This window comes from Ovis aries, chromosome 26, assembly GCF_016772045.2.
Source record: "Ovis aries strain OAR_USU_Benz2616 breed Rambouillet chromosome 26, ARS-UI_Ramb_v3.0, whole genome shotgun sequence".
NCBI lineage: Eukaryota > Metazoa > Chordata > Mammalia > Artiodactyla > Bovidae > Ovis > Ovis aries.
In genome coordinates, this window is record NC_056079.1 from 7,368,167 (window position 1) to 7,386,960 (window position 18,794).

The 18,794-nt window shown below is 37.0% G+C and overlaps 1 long non-coding RNA gene across 2 annotated transcripts in view; it reads left to right on the forward strand.

Annotated features, from left to right (window-relative positions):
* The window catches only part of LOC121818101 (uncharacterized), a 70,742-nt gene extending 54,081 nt beyond the window's left edge, over positions 1–16,661 (forward strand). The window contains exon 3 of one of the 2 annotated variants that reach the window (XR_009598702.1): positions 15,931–16,661. This is a non-coding gene — a long non-coding RNA (uncharacterized LOC121818101). Of the gene's footprint in view, positions 1–6,141; positions 14,410–15,930 lie in introns of those variants that run through there. The other variant, XR_006058210.2, reaches the window with a different exon arrangement.
* Positions 16,662–18,794: the final 2,133 nt, after the last annotated feature.

Consider the following 18,794-nt stretch of genomic DNA (forward strand, 5'->3'; position numbering starts at 1 on the left):
TGGGTGTACATGTGCTTGCCATCCTGAACACCCCCTCCCACCTCCCTCCCCATCCCATCCCTCAGGGTCATCCCAGTGCACCAGCCCTGAGCACCCTGTCTCATGCATCAAACCTGGATTAGTGATCTGTTTCACATATGATAATATACAGGTTTCAGTGTTATTCTCTCAAATCATCCCACCCTTTCCTTCTCCCATAGAGTCCAAAAGTCTGTTCTTTACATCTGTGTCTCTTTTGCTGTCTTGCATATAGGGTTATCATTACCATCTTTCTAAATTCCATATATATGCATTAATATACGGTGTTGGTATATTTCTTTCTGTTTACTTCACTCTGTATGATAGGCTCCAGTTTCACCCATCACATTAAAACTGATTCAAATGAATTCTTTTTAATAGCTGAGTAATATTCCATTGTGTATATGTACCACAGGTTTCTTATCCATTCATCTGCTGATGGACATCTAGGTTGCTTGGAAGGAAAACCTTTACTTCAGGCATTCCATCTTCTTTCTAGGTTCAAGGACCCCAGAGACTCCTCCTCTCAATATTTTACATTTCCTATGAATAACTTCTGAGAGACAAATTGTTTTTCCAAAAGTCATTCTGCTAAAATTCAAGGGAATAGGTTTCCTGTTTTTCTTTGAATCAGTTTGAGGTACAATTTATGAAAATGAAGTAAATTTGAATAATTCTGAAAAAATAGCTATAAAATAATAACCTTATTGTTGGTTAAGTGAAGAGTGAAAGTTGCTCAGTCATGTCTGACTCTTTGTGACCCCATGGACTGTAGTCCATGGAATTCTCCAGGCCAGAATACTGGAGTGGGTAGCCTTTCCCTTCTCCAGGGCATCTTCCCAACCCAGGGATTGAACCCAGGTCTCCCGCATTACAGGCGGATTCTTTACCAGCTGAGCCACAAGAGAAGCCCATTGTTAGCTAAGTGCAGGGTAAATCGTGAACTAAATTTGGATCAGTATAAATTGCCGTTGTGGAAGTTGCCAGACTAGCCAGTTCTGCACCATAACCTCAAAGTTTCTTTTATTAAAAAAAACAAAAAACAAAAACCAAAAAAACCCCACCTATTTTGTTTCCAATTTCTGATCAAAGGATTTCAGTTGACAAACATTCACAAAATGAGTGTGTTGGTGCCTTCTCCAGAACACCTTCCTCTGCAGTGTCAATGGGATCTTGTCATCCTCTGGGGGTTCTAGGCAAAAGCTACTTTTCCAGTGGGTGGTCACAGTAGAAACTGTCCTGTGACTTCACTGTGGTTCTCTGAGCAATTTACCCTGGGTGACTTTCAGATGATCATATCTCTAGTTCACTGAGCTGAATCTGTTTTAGCTCCCATTCTAATGGAGTGAATTACTATGTTAATCTTTCCCTTCTCACTTCTATTTATCTAGTCTCTTTACCTCCTCTTGGGAATATGCAAAAATATTCTGCAGAATTTTTTCTATCTTGAGACACAACACTATTTGAAGTAGAAATTTATGAATAGTGTACATTCATAATATATTTTTCTCAATAGTTAGAAGGAGTAATGATTACAATAATTAGTGTATTTTCATCACCATATACATAATTTTTTCTCTTTATACCAAACAACCATTGGAATTATTTTTACCCTACATATAGCCCTCTTAAAAAGTATATTGTGTTTTGTGTCCAACAAAGAAATTTGTTGAGACCTCAAGAATCAGATTATATTTTATAAAATTGAACTTGGACTTACTTTCCCTTACCAAGAAAAATATAATGTTAATGTAAATTTCTTTACAAAATAATTTTATGAAAACATTTTTTCAAGTTTAATTTATATTTTAGTAGTAAGAATAACAAAATTAAATGTCATGTGACTATATATGTGAATGTCATATGGCTACTAGCATATAGTCAAGTGATTAATGAGCTGTTTGAGAAATAAATAATGTCTTTAAACTGAATATTCTCTTCTGGTAGTAATTTAATATCACCTTTTAATAACTGAAGGAGAAGCATCCCAGATTATTGCTGAAAACATCTGGGGCTAAACTTTTGCTTAATATTAAACATAGTAATAAAACTACATTCTTTAAAAGAATTCCCTTATATGTTTTTTATTTAAAGGACTGAGTTGCATGCTTATTTCTAACATTCTATTCTTACTATTGCTATTATAGGAATATTATATTAAATAGTTATGTATAAACCCAAAGAGAGCAAAATATCAGATACCACACTTGCAATTATTTATGTGTAAATTATCTACATTGTCTTTGGTCTGAGTTTCTCACTCTCACTCTACTGATGGTCTTAGTAAGCCTGGACCACTGTGGCAGTGACATTAGCTTCATGACAAGAAGATAGGTCAGATAATAATACAGTGTGACTTCATGTAAGTGGGTTTTGTCCTGCTTATGATTATTGGTTTTGCTGGCTAAGACATTTGAAAAATAGTTTACAATGATAAAAATATGTGCAAATATTCTCTTTCATCAATATATTTGTAAATATTCTTAATTACATCTTCTGATAATGTTGTTGACTTCCACTGAAAAATCCCTATTATTTGTAATTGGCTAAACTGACATATTTTTCTCAGCATGCCCATGGTATCAAAGATTGATTTCTGAAGGTTTTATTTATATAGAAAGTTGGATTAGTTACCACAGTGTAAACAATTTAAGAATGTCTTAACTTATCTTCATAGTCTCCATGTTGCCCTCAGTGGGCCATCATTATTTGCTGAACACAGGTTAAATATTTTATAGTCAGTACATATTATATCTGTTTGGCATAAATAGATTTTTGTATGTTAGAACTGCTTAAAATTGTGTTCAAAGCAAAACTGTATATCATGAAGAGTTTTGCAGTTTGCTTTTTGAAGACTATGTTAATGAACCAATACTCTGTTTTATGTTATAGCAGAGCACTGAAATTAGCTCCTTTAGGTGATAGAGCTGCTGATCCCTGACCAGCTTTCCCAGGAAAGAACTCGTTTAAGTCTGGTGCTGTGCTGTAAACACACTCCCATTTATTCCAGCTAATGAGAAACAGGTCGTCTGGAAATGTGTCTCTGAGGAAAATCTTTAGAAAACAAAGCTCTCTAGATTGATTGAAAAGATAATTTTGATAAGATGTTGTAAGCGAAATATAATATCAAGCTAGAAAACAGGCAAATCAGATATGAAATTCACTTGGATGTGTCAGTTTGGGCTTTGGACCGAGCAAGTGAAGGTATTGAGAAAGATGTTTGCATTTATGGAGTCTCCTCCGGTTTCCTCTCCCGTTGCAGTCTTATCATTGCCTCCCTCCCACCCCCAACTCTTCTGTCCTGCTGGGAATGCTTCCCTGGTCTTATCTCTCTTTGGGATCAGTCAGGCTGTCTCTTCCACTTGCTCTTCTGTTATAAGGTGTCTAATAGTTTATAGTCTTTTAATCTTCTGGCGCTTCCTGTGGACAGTTTCAAATAGCTTCTGTAGCTGCTTAAGATCCTTTAATTTGAAAAGCCACTAACTTTTGAATAAATAGTCTTCATTATTGGAAAGCTTTACAAGGCTGTGCCTTACTGAGCATTGATTTTTGTCCTTGGAGAATACATTTATCCAAGATAGAATTTTTTTGCTTAGGGTAAAATTTATAATAGAAAATAAGTGACAAAGCTTGTTTTATTTTCTTATAGCTTCTCATGCGACTTTAAATCTCTTGGCTCTCTCTTTTCTATATTCTTCAACTCCTTGAGAGGACATGAATTACTTACTGGTTATTAACTTATGGATAAATGCAAGTGGAATTTCCATTCCAGATAGATTCACTGGTTCATTCTAAGCAATCCTCTAAATTTATTTCTCATATCTATTCCTTTCCATCCTTTGCCACCATCAAATGTTGGGTTGTTTTCCTGATGCTACCAAAGGGGCAGCATTAGCAGTAACTCCACATTATCGGACGATCTTTCTCTAGAAAACACTTGTGGGTTTTATTTTTCTATAAGAAGGTGAGAAAATCTATATAAAACTTCATTTAGCCAATATTATTGTGTGATTTCCCCTAATAAAAAATAACATGTAGTATGATAGAAGTTTTTCACTAATTTAAGAATTTTTTTCCATTTAGTAGCTGAAGAAAACATGAATTTTGGAGATAACACATATGCTGTGCAGGGTGTAGGTCCTAAAGAAACCAGAGTATAGAAAAATAACTTGGTAATCTCCCTGGAAGATTTCTCCTACTATTCAATAGCACTGCTACCACTACTGCTAGTATAGTGTCACATTTTCATGGCAGTTTCTCTTTCCATAGCTTCTGTTACTTCCAGTGTGGTAACGAAAGAGAAGCAGACATTTCCTTGTGAACTTTTAAATGCTTCTCATTTGTACTTCACAATTGCTTAATGATAGAGGTACAGCAGATAATATCAGTGATATTTCAATGGAGTTTCTAAGAGGTTAAATGAATTACTTGATCAAGTTTACTAGGTTAGTTGTAGATATCTGCTGATTTTGCTGTTTGTGATCTATGAATAGCCAGTAGATACAAATGTATGGGCCACAGATGTTTGGAGTCCTTTAAACTTATTTCAAAGAGGCTCATGTCCATACATACATATCTGTAAATTAAATACATATTGCAGTGGTATCTTTATGAGTATTTTTCAATATGATAAATAAAATACAAATTTATTTTAAAATTTTATTGGATTTAAAGTACATTTGTATTATTATGTATTTCTTAAAAAGTAATTACTAAACATAAAATAATTGCCAGACTATTTGGATCCTTTTTTGATTTTAAGTGGGAATCTTCATACCAAAAAAGATGCTGGAAACCACTGTACTAAATCATGGTTGGGGTCTCTGGGCTGCAGTAAATTTGAGGAGAAGGAAAGGACCAATCCTAATCATAATTGTGAAGAAACAGAGCTTCTTTGATTTCTCATTGACCTCATTCAGCTTCTGTCCTCCTATGCCACACCCCTACTCCTTGTCTATCTTCCTTCTTTCTCCCACACGGAAAACAAACATTATTTTTATTATTGAAAGTTATCTGAATTTTTTAATTAAAATATTTATAGAATGTCCATTGTAGACCTGGCCACATACTACACACCCTACATACATCATATCTTTTTATTTTTATATCAGCCACGTAAGGTGTATATTATTATTCACATGTTGTACTTGAAGAAACTGAGGTTCAGATAGATTAGCTTCTTCAGGATTACAAAGCTGGTGAATTATAATTTCATAAATTAAAACAGGGTCTACCAAATCCCAATGCCTAAATTCTCTCAAAAATAAATCTTTGAATTTATATATTTTGAGGCTTATGTATGAAGCAGAGTAGCTAAGGTAGTATTAGAATATAGGATTTCATTTTGCCACTTCAAAATTAGCATGTTTTTTGAAGGCAGGATTGTGTCTTTCGTGTTCATCCTTGTAATTTCAGCATATGAGCAAAACATCTGACATGGACCAAATGCCAAGTGAAGCCTTTTAAACTCTTTTCTTATTCTTCCTACTTCATACATTCAGCTGATCAAATGATGCTTTTGATTCTATCTCAGAAATGTCTTTCAGATGTTATTTTACTTTATTTCCATCACCACGTTATTTGTATAGATCCTTGTTATAAACTGAATTTTGTCTCCACAAAATCTGTATGTTAAAGCTCTAATTCCCAAAGTGACTACATTTGGAAGGAGGATATTTAAAGAGTTAAAGTTTAAATGAGATCATGAGACCATATTGATCTAATCCCGTGTGACAGGTATCCTTATAAAAAGAGGAGGAGACATCAGGGAAGCACATACCCAGAGAAAAGGCTGTGTGAGGAAATGGTGAGAAGAGGGCTGTCTGCAAGCCAAGGGGAGAGGCCACAGGAGAAACCGAACCTGCCATCACCTTCCTCTTGGGCTTCCGGTCTCCAGAACGATGACAGTACATTCCTGTTGCTTATGCCACCCCGTCTGTGGTATTTTGTTTTGACAGCCCTAGCAAACTAATATAGTGGGGGATCGAACCCAGGTCTCCCGCATTGCAGGCAGACGCTTTAACCTCTGAGCCACCAGGGAAGCCCCAATATAGTGCTCATAATTTACCATTAAAGAAATTGAAATCATTTTCTCATTTTTCCACTTTCTTGTTTTACTATTAGGAGGGAGCCTCTAATTCCCTAGTTTCATGTTTGATGAGGTGACGTCCCGCTGATGAGCACAGCTGGCTGCGTGATGTGTGATTAGCAGATCTCCATTTCCTGTGACCATTCTGAGGAGGGGCTCACGACATCCAGAAAAAAATTGCCTCTGGGAGACGCTCAGAGTCCCTTAGATGGGTGTTCAGATCAAGCTCTGCCTGTGTCTTTTTTTTACAGTATCTTTCATTGACACAATTTATATTTTAAAAAGCATTTGAATACAATTTTATCATATGACTTTAGCCTTAAAACACATCTGTGTATAGGTACCACAACTTCTTTTTTCATTCATCTGTTGATGGATGTCTAGGTTGCTTCCATGTCCTGGCTATTGTAAATAGTGCTGCAGTGAATGTTGGTGTACATGTGTCTTTTTGAATTATGATTTTCTCAAGCAATTATCCTCTAATTAAAAAAATTAATTGAAAAAATTGAGGATAAGAAGAATGAGTTAATTAAACTTTATTAATCACCTAATGAGTTCCAGGAATTATGCTGAAGTTTCCCATTATATTTTAATAAGGTAATTTACCTTTAGTTGCAACATATCTATAAATGTGGTGAATGCGCATTTAAAAAAATCTGTAACATATATAACTATCCAATGTATAGCTGAAAAAAAGTTGTAGAGAGTGAGTAAACTGTGCAATGTCTGACAGACACTGAGGAGTAGAAACAGCCTAGAAAGGCTCATTTAAAAACTCACTGCTCTTTCCACTTAACCACATATAGGAATGACACACCAGATTATATTCTTTCGCTGCGCATAATGGAGTTGCAGCAAACGTATTTAATTTATTTGAATTAAACTGCAGGAAAACACCCAAGGTAGAAATCATTTAAATTAAGCATAGACCCCAGGCAGTGGAGTTAACCAGGTAGGAAAGAGTAATTTGGATTTGGTGAATCCAGTGAACAAAGATGTTTGAGTCATTTCCAAGGGTTTCAGTCCTTGATGAAGTAAAATGTGTTGTCTAGCCTTAAGTAAGTTAGTGATGATAGAGACATTGAATAAGTTCATTTAGGAGTATAGAGAATCACTGACTAAGGAAACGATAGTCTAATGTATAATTTTCCTTTGGAAAAATAACAAATTGACCTTCTTGTCTCTGTCTTCTCTTTGGAGTGAGATTGTTTGAATAGTGTAAATAGGTTTTCCAGCACTGGATCCCCTCTTCCTGTCAAACCAGAGTAACTGAAGTAATCAGGTTCTCACCCTGCAAAACCAAGGACTGGATACTGGTTCCATGTAAACTTGCCAAGATTTAAATACTCCAAAAATAGTGAACTGAAATTCCTCTATCTTCTCTTTAATAATTAACAAGTCTTCTAATGGAGATGTTTCTAACCAGATTTTTTTTCTTACAAGACTAATGATTAATTTTTTGTGTCTCCTTGACTGGGCTAAGAGGTGTGTATGCAGCTGGTAAAACATTATTTCTAGGTGTTGTTTGAGGGTGTTTCCATGTGATATTAGTGTTTGAATCTATAGAATGGGTAAAGAAGGTCTGCCCTCACCAATCTGGGTGGGCATCATCCAACCAACTGAGGACTCCAGTAGAGCAAAAAGGCAGAGGAAGAGCAAATTTCTTTCTCTCTCTCCTTGAGCTGGCAAGTCCATCTTCTACTGCCCTCAAACGGAGGAGCTCCTAGTTCCCAAGTCTTAAAGCTCAGGCTCAATCACAGCACTGGCTTCCCTGGGTCTCCAGCTGCAGCCAGCAGATGCTGGGACTCCTCAGCCTCCATAATACGTGTTGTTTTTGTTGTTCTTCAGTCTCTCAGTCGTGTCTGACTGTTTGTGACCCCATGGACTGCAGCATGCCAAGCTTCAACCAATTCCTACAGTAAATAAATGTGGAAGTTTACTTTATTGGTTCTGTTTCTGTGGAGAACCTTGACTAATATATCAATGCAAGTATTCTGCTTGTTAGTTCATAACTATTGCTAATGTATAATGTTTATCTGTTTTACAACCTGGCCCTTGGATCTTTGATATTTGAGGCTTTCAGATTGCCTCAAATAAATAATATTCAATAAATAATGAGTCAAACATAGAGGGCAAAGCCATTTTATGAATTTATACATACTTTGGAAGAATAGGTATAAATGTGTCACAAACCACTGGAATGGTATTTAAAAAGGGCCAACTCTTCCTCCTTGCTACATGTCATTTCTTACCTCTCTAATTAGGTCTTGTAGTTAGGATATGACTCAATACAGAGCAGCAACAAATCTTTATCTCAATCTGTTTTGATCATATTTTACTGTATGTTGAAATTCCCTTTTCTGGGCTAGCCAGTTGTTTTATGTCTGATTAAAATTGAAAGGAAATGAAATGCTGGTATAGTTAATCTGTTTTTATTTTATTCAGTTCTCTTTATTTTTATCTTTAGCCAGAAACAAACAAAAAGACAGTTATCATTTTCCAATTTCTTTTTGTGTATTTTTATTTCTTTTCTGGGAATATTTCGATTCCTATACCTGAGTAACTATCATAATGGACAATATAATTATGTATTTTCTATTTCAGCTATAAACATGAGCAGTTCGAAGGATATCTATATCTAAAGTCAATGAAACAGTTTCTCTGTGAATGCATTTTGTAATATTATAAATGAAATTATTGTTGCTTAGTGAGAAAATGTTCTAAACAGACTACAGGTATTTATGTACGTATCCATAAATGGCCATGAAAACATAGTGTTAAAGATACTGAACACCTTTTTGGAGAATATCAGGGATTGTTTAACAATAGTAGAAATATAGATTATTTCAGATTTTAGAAAAGGAGTCAAAGGTAAACTATACTGAGTAGTATGAATACAATTGCATTGTTCGTGAGAGAAGTCCAATGATTTGTGACTAAAGAATTTTTCCAGCACATTAAAAAAAAATCATTGGATCTCAGGAATGACATCATTTTAGAAGCTTGAATCACCAATATAAGGAGAGGATTGTTTATTTTCATTTCAAACTCATTGTGGAATTTTGCAAGCTTAAGTATACCAACGTGTTATAATTTTAGTCCACCATACTATGTATATTACAAATAGCTCAAAAAGCGATCAAAAGTAAATCTATATTACTGACTGCTTAATTTTTTTATTTGCCAATTCTCTCATGTAGATAAATTCAGTTCGGTTTTAGATTACCTTTGCATCATTGCCAATTGTAACTTTCTACATTAGAAAAAAAAGAAAATAGGCCTGATACATTTGACATCTTTTCATAATAACTCTACCTTTCTGAATGTTAATCACAATGTTGCATTTCTAATTGCTTTATTACTTGAGTTTCCAAAATTTATTAGTCAAGATTTAAATATAATTAAAGTTTGTTTTTACAGTCATTAAAATACTAGTATCAAAATTGAGGATGCAATAAAAATTTGCTTGCCAAATCTCTAATTAACTTGACCATAATGTAAAATTTTGTTATAAAGGATTATCTTGTAATATGGCTTCCCATAACCAAAAACAACAGCAATGACAATGATTTTTAGAACCCATGTCTTAGAACTTATGAATTGCACCTAAGCTTTCACTTAATACAGTAATAATCATGTCACTTATTTTCAGCTTAACACATTCCACTAGAATTACTCTGTTTCTTTGTTTGTGGTGTAATCATGGGAAGTTCACCTAAGGTAGAGTGGTAAGTGTAGAAAATTCTGGCTGATTGCAACACTTGGGGACAACATTTGGCCTTCCAATAAAGGATTACTTGGTCCAAAAGTTTTAGCATGCAGCATCTGGTATTCAGGATAACATCATGTTTTTCTAAAAACCCTTGTCAAAGTTCTGGCTGAGTAGCATCCTAGAGTATTTTCAGTACACTGCCAGCTTTCCTTGCCCAGGCAAATCTGCACTGTCAACACACCAGTGATACCCAGTTAATACCTGTTCATAGCCTACACACTCTTATAGGCTTGAAAAAGTGAGGCCTTTTTTGTAGCTTGAGAATAGATGTGAACATAAACCATAATTAATTAAATAGCCCACATGTATTGCCGTGAAAATAATAGCTTCATGGGGCCTTCAAATCTAATCTAGCATCAAACTTTCAGCATCAGAACAACCTCTTGATAGCCCCTGAGTTAATTTGAAATTAGATGAGTAAGGAGCACACATAAGCTTTCCTTTTATTCAATATAAATTAACTACTAAAACTTGGAAAAAATAACTTTCCCCATGGTGTTGTGATTGGTGATCACAATGGAAAACTGTTCACACATATTTAAAATACTGATTCAGTGATGGATAATCTTTGAAAGTTTTATTTTTTGTGCCCCTTGGAGAATCCAATTTTGCACTGATCCTTAAAGAATATACATACATAAATCTTTAATTTAGGTGCAACAACAACAGAAATGTTCTCTGAATCAAGACAGGTCTATGTATAAATTCTGTATCCCTGACTTTACTGCACATGGCCCCGCCCATCAGAGCAAGACCCAGAGTACCCCCAGAGCCAGTCCCACCCATCAGGAAGCTTCCACAAACCTCTTATCCTTATCCATCAGAGGGCAGACACAATGGAAACCACAATTACATAAAGCTAGCCAAACTGATCACTTGAGTCACAACCTTGTCTTACTCAATGAAATTATGAGCTATGTGGTATAGGGCCACCCAAGATGGGACGGGTCATGGTGGAGAGTTCTGAAAAAACGTGGTCCATTGGAGAAGGGAATGACAAACCACTTCATATTCTTGCCTTGAAAACCCCATGAACAGTTTGAAAAGGCAAAAAGATATGACACTGAAAGATGAACTCCCCAGGTTGGTATGTGCCCAATATGCTACTGGAGAAGAGTGGAGAAATAGCTCCAGAAAGAATAAAAAGGCTGAGCCAAAGTGAACACAATGCCCAGTTGTGGCTGTGACTGTTGATGGAAGTAAAGTACAGTGCTGTAAGAACAATATTGCATAGGAACCTGGAATGTTAGGTCCATGACTAGATAAATTGGAAGTGGTCAAAGAGGAGATGGCAAGAGTGAACATCAACATTTTAGGAATCAGTGAACTAAAATGGATTGGAATGGGCTAATTTAATTCAGATGATCATTATATCTACTACTGTGGGCAAGAATCCCTTAGAAGGAATGGAGTATCCCTCATAGTCAACAAAAGAGTCCAGAATGCAGTACCTGGGTGCAGTCTTAAAAAACAAAAAATAATGATCTCTGTTTGTTTCCAAGGCAAACCATTCAATATCACAGTAATCTAAGTCTATACCACAACCACTAATGCTGAAGAAGCTGAAGTTGAACGGTTCTATGAAGACCTATAAGACCTTCTAGACCTAACACCAAAAAAGATGTCCTTTTCATTGTAGGGGACTGGAATGCAAAAGTAGGAAGTCAATACATACCTGGAGTAACAGGCAAGTTTGGCCTTGGAGTACAAAAATGAAGCAGGGAAAAGGCTAACAGAGTTTTATCAAGAGAACATGCTGGTCATAGCAAACACCCTCTTCCAACAATACAAGAGAAGATTCTACACATGGACATTACCAGATGGTCAATATGGAAATCAGATTGATTATATACTTTGCAGCCGAAGATGGAGAAGCTCCATACAGTCAGCAAAAACAAGACTGGAAGCTGACTCTGGCTCAGATCATGAACTCCTTATTGCCAAATTCAGACTGAAATTGAAGAAAGTGGAGAACACCAGTAGACCATTCAGGTATGACCTAAATCAAATCTCTTATGATTTTACAGTGGAAGTGACAAATAGATTCAAAGAATTAGATCTGAAAGACAAGTGCATGAAGAACTATGGACTGAGGTTCATAACATTGTATAGGAGATAATGATGAAAACCATCCCCAAGAAGAAGAAATGCAAAAAAGTAAAATGGTTGTCTGTGAAGGCCTTACTAGTAGCTGAGAAAAGAAGAAAAGTGAAAGGCAAAGGAGAAAAGGAAAGATATATCCATCTGAATGCAGAGTTCCAAAGAATAGCAAGGAGAGATAAGAAAGCCGTCCTCAGTAATCAATGCAAAGAAATAGAGGAAAGCAATAGATTGGGAAAGACTAGGGATCTCTTCAAGAAAATTAGAGATACCAAAGGAATATGTCATGCAAAGATGGGTACAAAAAAATACAGAAATGGTATGGACCTAACAGAAGCAGAAAATATTAAGAAGAGGTGGCAAGAATACACAGAAGAACTATACAAAAGAGATCTTCTATAGCCCACCAGGCTCCTCTGACCATGAGTTTCTCCAGGCAAGAATACTAGAGTGGATTGCCATGCCCTTCTCCAGGAGATCTTCCTGACCCGGAGATTGAACCCGTCTCTTAGGTCTCTTCCATTGACAGAAGGGTTCTTTACCACTAGTGCCAACTGTGAAGCCCGTATACAGGTAGCCCTTATTCATAATTCTGGAATCCAAACATCATTGAAAACAATTTTTTTTTTTCTGGCAGCAAAACCAGGCCTGACCTGAGCCCATTTTCAGCAAATCTGACCAGAACTGACAAGAGGTTATTTATGGTCCTTCCTTATTTCACTCTGTGAAGTAAATTATACATTTCACTGAGGTAAAATTAATATTATTGATTGCTAGGAGATACCTCAGACTCTAAAACTTGAATATTCTAAACTTTGAGACATATTTAGCCTGAATGACTTCATTATAAGGGATTATGTACTTGCAGTAACAACTGTGTGTGTTGATATGCAGAGTTAAAAAAAACCAATGAATACTGATTAATAGTGCCTGGACAAAGTAGGTATGCTGCAGATACTTGCCCCTTCCTTCACAGAAACATATCTTCTGCAAAATTACATTCACATGAGACAATTCATTTCTCTCCTTATCCCCCCAATAAAATTGTGATGACATCATCACAAAAGGGTAATTCCAGTTCAGATCTGTAAAATGTAGCAAAGGAACTATAGTCATTAATTTTTGAATGTTTCTACCCCAATATTATAATTTTTAAAAACTTTATGGCTGTGTAGGACAAATTGAGAGTAGCATTGAAAAATATATGAATGCAGTACCATGTGTGAAATAGATAGCTAATGGGTAGTTGCTGCATATATAACACAGTGCACTCAGCCCAGTGCTCTATGACAACCTAAAGGGGTAGGATGAGGGGAGGGTGAGAGAGAGGTTCAAGAAGGAGAGATATATGAAGCTTACAGCTGATTTACGTTGCCATACAGCAGAAGCCAACACAACATTGTAAAGCAATTATCCCCTAATTAAAAACAAATTTTAAAATGTTTATGCCACAGATGATTTCTTACTGCCTTGCCTTACTGGATACTCAGAATATGCCTTGTATTTTGACCAGTGTATATAGGAAGACCAGTGGGAAGTAACTGGAAATAATTTAAAAAAAACCCAGTAAAAACAGGAGAAATTATTTAGAAGGAATGCCTAAATATTTCAGCTGTCTGTTTGATTTTAAAAATTGATAAAGAAAATAGGCAAAGGACATGTATTTGGACAACATCTAAACCAAGATCAGTAAGAAGACTACTTAGTAGTAGAGTGAATACTCTTAAAAAAGTGTTATTCTAATCTACCAGTTCAAAGCGACAATAAGAACATTTATCATTTTGTTTTCAAAAGTGACCATTTTCCAAGTATGTCTTGGCTATTGCCTTATTCATATGAGGCTCTAAATGCTGAAGTCAGAACCAATTTTTCTGAAGATACATAATGAAGCAGTAATAGCAGTTAGTGAGCAATGTTTGCTTCATCATTGGAGTTACTGAGTGATAGGTTAAAAATATACAGATAAACTTAGCAAGGAAATTTAAAAGTATTTTCTGAGAAGTCTGTATCTCCAGATACAGTACAGAATATAGCAATCATGTCAGTAGTATTAGTGTTTGGCTAACAAATGTTCAAGAAGAGGACCAGAAAAATCAATGTAGAAAAATTCATACTGTCCATAAATGGGGCATGTAGATTTGTTATCTTTCCCCAGAGAGGAGATGAAATATTATGTTTGATACACGAGACTTTCATTGAAGATTATATTCAAGTGTTAAAAAGATCTCTCTCTTTTAGCAGCATTGACTTGAACAAATAATTCAACCAGAGGAATATTAACAAGTTTTTGACTGTGCGGATCACAATAAACTGTGGAAAATTCTTAAAGAGATGGGAATACCAGACCACCTGACCTGCCTCTTGAGAAATCTGTATGCAGGTCAAGAAGCAACAGTTAGAACTGGACATGGAAAAACAGACTGGTTCCAAATAGGAAAAGGAATATGTCAAGGCTGTATATTGTCACCCTACTTATTTAACTTATATGCAGAGTACATCATGAGACATGCTGGGCTGGAAGAAGCACAAGCTGGAATTGCTGGGAGAAATATCAATAACCTCAGATGTGCAGATCACACCACCCTTATGGCAGAAAGTGAAGAAGAACTAAAGAGCCTCTTGATGAAAGTGAAAGAGGAGAGTGAAAAAGTTGGCTTAAAGTTCAACATTCAGAAAACTAAGGTCACGGCATCCAGTCCCATCACTTCATAGGAAATAGATGCGGAAACAGTGGAAACAGTGGCTGACTATATTTTCCTGGGCTCCAAAATCACTGCAGATGGTGATTGCAGCCATGAAATTAAAAAACGCTTACTCCTTGGAAGGAAATTTATGACCAACCTAGATAGCATATTCAAAAGCAGAGACATTACTTTGCCAACAAAGGTCCGTCTAGTCAAGGCTATGGTTTTTCCAGTGGTCATGTATGGATGTGAGAGTTGGGCTATAAAGAAAGCTGAGTGCTGAAGAATTGAAGCTTTTGAACTATGGTGTTGGAGAAGACTCTTGAGAGTCCCTTGGACTGCAAGGAGATCCTACCAGTCCATCCTAAAGGAGATCAGTCCTGGGTGTTCTTTGGAAAGACTGATGCTGAAGCTGAAACTCCAATACTTTGGCCACCAGATGCAAAGAGCTGACTCATTGGAAAAGACCCTGATGCTGGGAAGGATTCAGGGCAGGAGGAGAAGGGGATGATAGAGGATGAGATGGTTGGATGGTATCACCGACTCAATGGACATGGGTTTGGGTGAACTCCAGGAGTTGGTGATGGACAGGGAGGCCTGGCGTGCTGTAGTTCATGGCGTCACAAAGAATCGGACACAATTGAGCTACTGAACTGAAATGAACTGAACTTAATAAGGTGAAAATCAGACAATGGCATTTTACCCCCTGGGAAAGAGTGTCACTACCTGTGCTTTGAGTGTTTCTGTTCTTGTCAGGACATCTTACTGTATCACTCTGGAGAGTAGAAAACACGAAGTACATGGTTGTTTATGAGGATATTGGACTGGTATAAAAAGAGAGGGAAAGTCAAATGTTTGTGGCAATAAATCAACACAAATGAGCAAAATAGAGGACATCAGTCTATCTGAAGAGGTATTTTACACACACACAAAAAAGCTGTAATTAATATCCATCATTTCCTTAACTTGGTGACTCACAGACTCCTAAAAAGTTTCCTTATGGCCCTCTAGGAATGTGTTAACATGTACTTTTGAGAAATATTGTGCTGTATCAGTGTGATGGTTAGTTTTATGTGTCAACTTGGCTCGACCGTGGCACTCAGTGATTAAATCAGATGCTAATCTAGGTGTTGCTCCAAAGGTATTTTGTCCATGTGGTTAGCATCTACTCTCAGGTGATTTTAGGTAAAGAAGATGACTAGATAATTTGGGAAAGCTTCATTCAAATAGTTGAAAGCCTTGAAAGTAAAAATTGAACTTTCTTTCAGGAAGAAGAAATTCTACCTCAGTCCTGCAGCAATAGCTCTTGCCTGAGTTTCCAGCCTACTGTTTTGCCCTACAAATTTCACTTCTGCAAGCAAGCCCTCATGATCCCATGAGCCAATTCTTTAATTCTGTTTCTCCTGGAGAACCCTGGCTCATATCACTTACAATCACTGTATTATATGTCCTATTTGGGAAATGTATAGGCAATTCAAATGCCTGGCTATTGAACCATTCTCTGTCTTCCATAATTGTAGATTAATACTTTATATTTGTATTGAAAAAGCAATTGTTGTTCAGTCTCCAAGTTGTTTCCAACTCTTTGCAACCTCATGGATGGTGTAGCATAGCACACCAGGCTTCTCTGTCCTCCACTGTGTCCCGGAATTTGCTCAGTTTCGTGTCCAGTGAGTCAGTGGTGCTGTGCTGCTTCTTGCTGCCAAGTTGCTTCAGTCGTGTCAGACTCTGTGTGACCACATAGATGGCAGCCCACCAGACTCCCCTGTTCCTGGGATTTTCCAGGCAAGAACGCTGGAGTGGGTTGCCATTTCTTTCTCCAATGCATGAAAATGAAAAGTGACAGTGAAGTTGCTCAGTTGTGTCTGACTCTTAGCGACCCCATGGACTGCAAGCTACCAGGCTCCTCCGCCCATGGGATTTTCCAGGCAAGAGTACTAGAGTGGGTTGCCATTGCCTTCTTCGGGTGCTATGCTACAGGGACCTAGATAAAAAGAGGTTGATGTATTACTCATTTTGATGACTGAATATGATTATTCAGGACTTGTTCAATTAAAATTTATCTGCCAAATACAGAACATTTCTTTAGTTACATTTGCTCCTTTTTAAATAGAGAGAGAAACTGGAAACTCACGTTCCTGGTTGTATGTATATAATGCCACACATCTATAAGAAGGTGAAACATTCAGTGCAGGTATGTAGCATTGCACTGGCCCAGCATTCAAATGACGTAAACATTGTTATAATTAGTTCTAGGCAAAGGGAAACACATTTTTTCAAGTAGCCTAGTTTCCAAAAGTCTTCTATTTAGCTTGACTGTTCTTTAGAGTTCAACACAAATCATAAAATACCATATAGGCTGCCTTTCTTGGTTGCTCTGTATATGAACATGAGAGAAAGTTTTGAAATTGAATGAGTTTGGGTTTGAATTCCATGTTGCTGCTTTCCATTTGGGTAAACTAAGGTGATTGGACATCCAACCAGTCCATTCTAAAGGCAATCAGTCCTGGGTGTTTGGAAGGAATGATGCTAAAGCTGAAACTCCAGTACTCTGGCCACCTCATGCGAAAAGTTGACTCACTGGAAAAGACTCATGCTGGGAGGGATTGGGGGCAGGAGGAGAAGGGGATGATAGAGGATGAGATGGCCGGATGGCATCACCGACTCGATGGATGTGAGTTTGAGTGAACTCCGGGAGTTGGTGATGGACAGGGAGGCCTGGTGTGCTGCAATTCATGGGGTCGCAAAGAGTCGGACACGACTGAACAACTGAACTGAACTGACGGTGATTGGTTGGTCACTTTGAGTCTCAGTTTCCTCATCTATAAAATGAGGCTAATGGCACCTCTCTCAAGGTGTGGCTGTGAGGATTAATGAGATAAGGTATGTGATCAGTACTTAATAACAGTAACTTTTAAGCTAGTTTCTCACCCTAATTACTGTAATTTGCTAGTTTTACATCTGTATTTAAGATCAGTGGATGCAAGGCTAGTGAGTTCTGTGGAAGCATCTGTCGTGGGAACAAGTCTGTATCATGTTTAAGGCAAAATGCCTGTGCTTCTTGAAAGTGAAAGTGAAGTCTCTCAGTCGTGTCCCACTCTTTGTGACCCCATGGACTGTAGCCTATCAGGTTCCTCCGTTCATGGGATTTTCCAGGCAAGAGTGCTGGAGTGGATTGCCATTTCCTTCTCCAGGCGATCTTCCTGACCCAGGAATCGAACCTGGGTCTCCCACATTGCAGGCAGATGCTTTACCATCTGAGCCACCATGGAAGTGCTTCTTAAAGGTTCCCTCTTTTGCCTTCTGTCCACTCTTCTTTGAGACTGGTTGCTTTGCCTGTATGTTATTCTGGTACAGGTTTGTCTACTGTGTCTACTTTTACTCCTCCTCTCAGACAGTGACATCACACTGACTTGTGCTGGACTTTTTTCCCTGATCTTTATTTTGTTCACTTGTTATTTTTTTTTTCCTGATTCAGGGTGCTTGAAATGTAGCTCAAGATTATTAAATTAAAACTTAATCATCATAACTTTTTCTTGCTTTGTATTTCATTACAAAAAAGCTCTAGATTTTTAATATTTGAAAGAAGTGGACAACACTGGTGTTAAACAAAGATCACTTGTGTATACTAATGAGTAGAGAACATTTTGTGTAATCTCTGCAGTGGTCACATACCATGTATTCACAGATGTCCTAATACATAATGTTAATATGTAAGCATACACATATATACATATATGTGTATATATAAACATATATGGGCATATATATATATATATACACACACACATATATATAGGGCCCTCCGGATGGCTCAGCAAGTGAAGAATTCACCTGCCAATGCAGGAGATGCAGATTTGATCCCTGGGTTGGGAAAATCTGAAGGAGGAAATGGCAGCCCACTCCAGTATTCTTGTTTAGGAAATCCCATGGACAGAGGAACCTGGCAGGCTATAGCCCATGAGGTCACAGAGAGTTGGACATGATTGAGCACACATGCACAGCATTATATATGTGAACATATACCAAAATATTATTCTTGTCAGCTGCAAAACAACCTTGTTAATCATTTCAGCAATGGCAGTATTCCCCTTTTTTTTTAGAAAATGTCTTCTTAATGGAGAGTACTTTA